This window comes from Peromyscus californicus, unplaced genomic scaffold (assembly GCF_007827085.1).
Source record: "Peromyscus californicus insignis strain IS unplaced genomic scaffold, ASM782708v3 Scaffold_10__1_contigs__length_136768540, whole genome shotgun sequence".
Lineage (NCBI taxonomy): Eukaryota > Metazoa > Chordata > Mammalia > Rodentia > Cricetidae > Peromyscus > Peromyscus californicus.
In genome coordinates this window covers 120,099,402-120,104,633 of record NW_026294391.1, presented here as the reverse complement: position 1 = coordinate 120,104,633, position 5,232 = coordinate 120,099,402, and the positions used below count along the sequence as shown (strand labels likewise).

Here is a 5,232-nt window from a genome sequence, read left to right as displayed (position 1 = left end):
TCTATTTCTTGTTTTTTTCATACTTTAACATAGTTTCTTGAACTTTCTAAACAGCACCCTAATTTTTTTTGCCTGACTACTTCCAAAACAATTGGAGAAAAGAACACTTGAAGGTAGGGAGAAAAGGAGAAATCAGAGAAACCATTACAAAAAGAGACCATGACATTATGAATCCATGCAAACAAACTTGCATAAACTATGAAAAATGAGGGGGGGTGGAAAAAAGCAGTAAGTCACATGAATCATGAAATAATTGTCAAAAAATTGAAGGCAATGTGTCAATAAGCTGGTGATGGAGTAACAACTGTGAGTAGTACTACTTGTCTTTTACTAGGCTTTGTGGTAAGCTTATTAACCCTCTTGGGTGGGGAAGTAATATTATTATCCTTATTTAATGGCTAAAGAAAGTGGGTCTCAAAGAGGTGACATAATTTGTCCAAGGCTATAGAGCTAAAGAGAGAGCTAGGATTCCAACCCAGACAATCTAACTGAATTTTCATATTCTTTTTAAAATACTTTCTGCACCTTACAAATTTCCTACAATGCACACATTTTACCTTTATTTTTTAATCCTGTAGCACTCATTGTGTATAGAAATAATTTTGTCATTACATCATTAACTGTAGTTAATTACTGTTTCTATTCATCATTTGTATGTCACCTCAATTAGACTGTTAAGAGCCTGTGTCTCAGGGAGTGTCATGTTTTAATGCATATTATAGCTGCTCTGTGAATACTTCTCAAATGAATGAACAATACACAGAAAAATGTGGGAGTGCAAAGCAAAACAATCACAAAAAAAGGATTAGGGAGTGATGAAAGAGATAAATGAGGAACAGAAAAAGAGGCATAGAAACATAAAATAATCAAGAACAGGAGATATACTTGGAACCTAGGTAGCCAGAGAAACACATAACTAAACCACAGCTAAAAAGACAGGAAGCTAGCTATGTACAACCTGTTTTGGTAAGCTAGAAAACTAGAATTGAAGTTAAACTGCACTAACAAAGAAAAGCTAGTCACAGTGAGAATGGAGATGTTGAAAGATGTGGTACTTTGAAAATTAAATAGAAAAATTGTTTCAAAGTACCTTGTGAGAGAAGGAAGTATTGAAATTGCTTTTCTGGCAAAGCCTGTCCCTTCATCCAACAATTATCCTGAGATACTTGAGATCTCATCTCCATAAATTCAATAGGCAATTGGGGCCACTTTCTCTTTTGAGGCCAGATGCAGAAACAGAAATTACAGTCATTTCCTATATTGCAGAAATTAGCTGGCCAGTTGAAAGCCACCTGCACACATTAATTCACATCGTCAGAGGTTGGCATCTAGAAGGATCTCTGTCACTTACTTCACCCACATAGAGGCCAAGTTCAGATAACCAAAGATGACACCTAAGTTTAAAGTTGCACCATGCTACGAGTTGACGGTCTTTTTGTGGTTCCTAGTCTCTTGGCAGTTAGAGAATGACAAATACTTTACTATACTATCACAAATACAAACAAAATAATATCAAAATATGACGTCTAGCAAATAACAATAGTTTTCTGTCCCACCACTGGCCATTACCTAAGAAGTAATCTTTTTTTTTGTTCTAGCTGTTTCTTCTAATTTCTACACTATATATATATATATATATATATATATATATATATATATATATATATATATATATATACATGCACAAAGATATATTTATTTAAAAATTTTAGGTATAGCCTCATAGTTACTGACTTAACCAAGAATTGTGATAGACTGAGAGAGGTGAAGGGTCTGGTGATGCACTGGAAAGAGGCATAAGAAAGTAAAATTCTTGGCTACTGTAAAAATCCCTGTATCATAATCCTTGGTCAGCTCAGTAGCCATGTTTGCCTTAGGACCAGATTATAATACAGGCACATCTTACTTAGCAGTTAGTGTGGTAGCATGCAGAGTTCGGTGTTGGGTTAAGACCACTACGTCTTTTCTCTGTAGCAGTCTACATAACACCTTCTAGCACTATGACAGCTATCCAGCAGGTAGAGTCTCCTAGCCAGTTAAAAACTGCTTTTTTTAGGTGCTACACCTAAAGAGTATAGGATGGGTAACCAAGGGCAATGGCAGTAGCTTGTGTTGTTTTGCAGGCCTTTGGGGCCTCCCTGACCTCACAGGAAGAAATCCCATGTCTTCCACCATGATTTTCATTTAATAACTTATGTCTTCTAGGAGAAGCATTGTCTACCAATGAAGGGTAGTTTCTCTTTTCTTTTAAGTTATATTTTGTGTTTACCTTACTAACTAGCACATTTTGATAGTGCTTTTCAATACATCCTTTGTTTTCATTAGCACACTGGACTGGAGAATCAGTATAGTCCTGTATAGCAACTTCCTCAGAGGAGGACATTGTAGTTTCCTCTTGTGCTGCAGGGTTAATTCCCTCAGGTTGGCATAGAGACACTTTGTTGGGGTATTCACACATGTTCCCATTCCAAATTAAAAGATCTGATTTTTTTTCCCCAGCCAGTGCAGTCATTTTAACAGAAGACACTTACGCTGTAATTTCTCTAGTTTCAAAATGGGATTCTGCATTTAATTTTCATCCTTGTGGGTATAGGAAATAAGGCTCTTCTTCAGGGCACACAGAAGCTTTTAGGTCATTATTGACACTTCAGCTAAGAATCCAAACCCCTGAGGTTTTGTTACCTTTCACCATTTTGTCCAGGAACATTAAGAGCAACTAGCCAGTCTCGATATAATCATTAAATTTCCAAAAATGTTCAAAAACGTCTTCATACCTAATTAACTTCTTCCTTCCTTTCCTATTGATTTTTGGCTTTTGAGACAGGATCCCTCTATGCTTTATGGCCTGGAACTTACCATGTAGTCCATTCTGGCCTTTAGCTACACTCCATCCTTCCTGCTTCAGTTTCCTGAGTACTAGGATTACAGGTGTGCACCACCATGTGAAGCTATCTTTGTTTTTTATAAATGGATTTTTTTTTTGGTGTTTTGTTTGGCTTTGTTGTTTTTGTTTGTTTTGGTTTTGGTTTTGGTAATGGTGTTACAAGATAGAATGAAGAGTCTCATATCTACTAAGCTGGCATTTTATCACTAAGTCCTTTCTACTAAGGGTAGAGAGCTAATTTCAGAAAGCAAACAAATTTAAAAAACTCATCCTTAAAATTGTGTTGCTCTAGGGATGGCTGTAAGACCTGCAAGTAAAGACCAGCACCAGGGCTGTTGTGGCAGGAAAGAGGGAGGGCCAATGGCTGAGTGTCCTCCACCTATGTGACTGACAGTCCCCAAGCAATCTTGGACTGGAAAGAGTTCAAGGTGACCAATAAAGAACTTCTTCCCAAAGAAGTCCATCTAAATGAAACAGAGTTCAAAGTTATGGCATGAGATGAGTTAATTCTAAGATGGAAACATCATGAAATGATGTCTACTCAAATGATGTGACTGGCTTAAAGGAATCTGAAGAAAAACCAAAACAGCAACAGCAGGAGCCTTACACAGAGAAAACATTCTTATTGTGTGAGTAGCAATCAAGGAAGAGGAGGCATAAGAGTGTACCTCTCAAATCTAGTACCTCAAGCAAATCGAGCAGCCAAGTGTGGCCAACTGAGATCACCAATGGCACGCCCAGTGATCAACTTGTTTTTCCTAAAAATAAAAGGTCAACTGGAACAGGCTAAAGACAAACTGGAAGAAGCCCAAAATGACCTGAGTGTCTGAAAGTTTGTTTCCACCTGACAGGGAAGCAAATCATACTTCCCAGTCTTGCCTGCCCTGAAAATCCCACCTCGAGAAAGCTGTGGTGGGATAGCCAAGTACTCATCTCCACATCAAGACTCAAACTTCTGGAGCCAAAAAAGCCACATTCTTATACTACCAGATTATATTGGCTAATTTAAAACTTACCAGGTGAACCTTGTGTTTCAGCTTCTTTCTCTTCCTCTTGTTTCAGATGAAGATGAGTCCACCTTTGAAAAATTCCTTTCTAGGACACGTAGATACTTGAGAAATGTTTCTGAAGATAATAGAGTGAGAAACAGAAGTCTTAAGTGTATGGCACACTGTGTCTTCAGACAGTTTGAAGGATTGAAAATCTAGAGACTTTCAAATCATGAATTAAGCACGTAAAATTCCAGTAAAATGTAAAAATGGAATATTCACTGCTCTTAACCTTGAGCATAGTGACTTGGAGATAGTGCACATCCATTATGCCAATAAGACTGTGGACTGACTGTTGACTACTGGTTCAAAACTCAAATGAGGTGAATTTTTCTTTTAAAGGGTTTACATGCTAAGAATCAACTTCTAATAGTCGTGAGACAATCAAGTTATAGCTACCAGTAGTACAAGTAGCAGATCTATTTCTCCAATTAGCTCTGAGCTCTATATTATATAATGGAGCCTTAAATCCATGGGGTTCATATAAGTCATTTTGTTCTTTGAATGGTTGTGGAAACTGTAAATAACTGTAACTGAGGAATGTGATAATGTGAAGGTGTAGTCTTAAACTTCGGGTTTAAACTGTTTGGAGCATTTTAAGTATTCATTTCACAACTAGATTGTATAAGGTATTGGCTGTGATGAAACTCACTCTATTATTCAGTAAATCATCTCATTCAGTAGGCACATGGTAAATAGCATTATTTTTGGTGTTCTATAGGGAGTGGCTTTCATATTGATCTATTGAAATTAAATTAAATGTGCCTTGAAATAGTTAGGGGTTTTTTTTAATTTTTTTTAATTGAAAGCAGATTTTCTTTCATACAATATATTCTGATTATGGTTGCCCCTCTCCCAACTCTTTCCAGATCCTCCCCACCTCTCCAAATCTACACCCTTTCTTGCTCTCTCACATTAGAAAACAAACAGGCACAAAAAAGAAAGAAAGAAAAATAGAAAGAGAGAGAGAGAGAGAGAAAGAAAGAAAGAAAGAAAGAAAGAAAGAAAGAAAGAAAAAAAAAGAAAGAAAGAAAGAAAGGAAGGAAGAAAGGAAGGAAGGGTGAGGGAGAGAGGGAGGGAGGGAGGGAGGAAGGAAGGGAAGAAATAAAATAAGATTAAATAAAAACAAATAAACCGCCGGGCAGTGGTGGTGCCTTTAATCCCAGCACTCGGGAGGCAGAGCCAGGCGGATCTCTGTGAGTTCGAGGCCAGCCTGGACTACCAAGTGAGTTCCAGGAAAGGCGCAAAGCTACACAGAGAAACCCTGTCTCGAAAAACCAAAAAAAAAAACAAAAACAA

General features: G+C 37.3%; 1 pseudogene; it reads left to right on the top strand.

Moving 5' to 3' along the window:
* The first annotated feature begins 3,178 nt into the window (after positions 1–3,178).
* On the top strand, positions 3,179–3,714 carry LOC128117742 (pre-mRNA-splicing regulator WTAP-like; annotated as a pseudogene).
* The last annotated feature ends 1,518 nt before the right edge of the window (positions 3,715–5,232 follow it).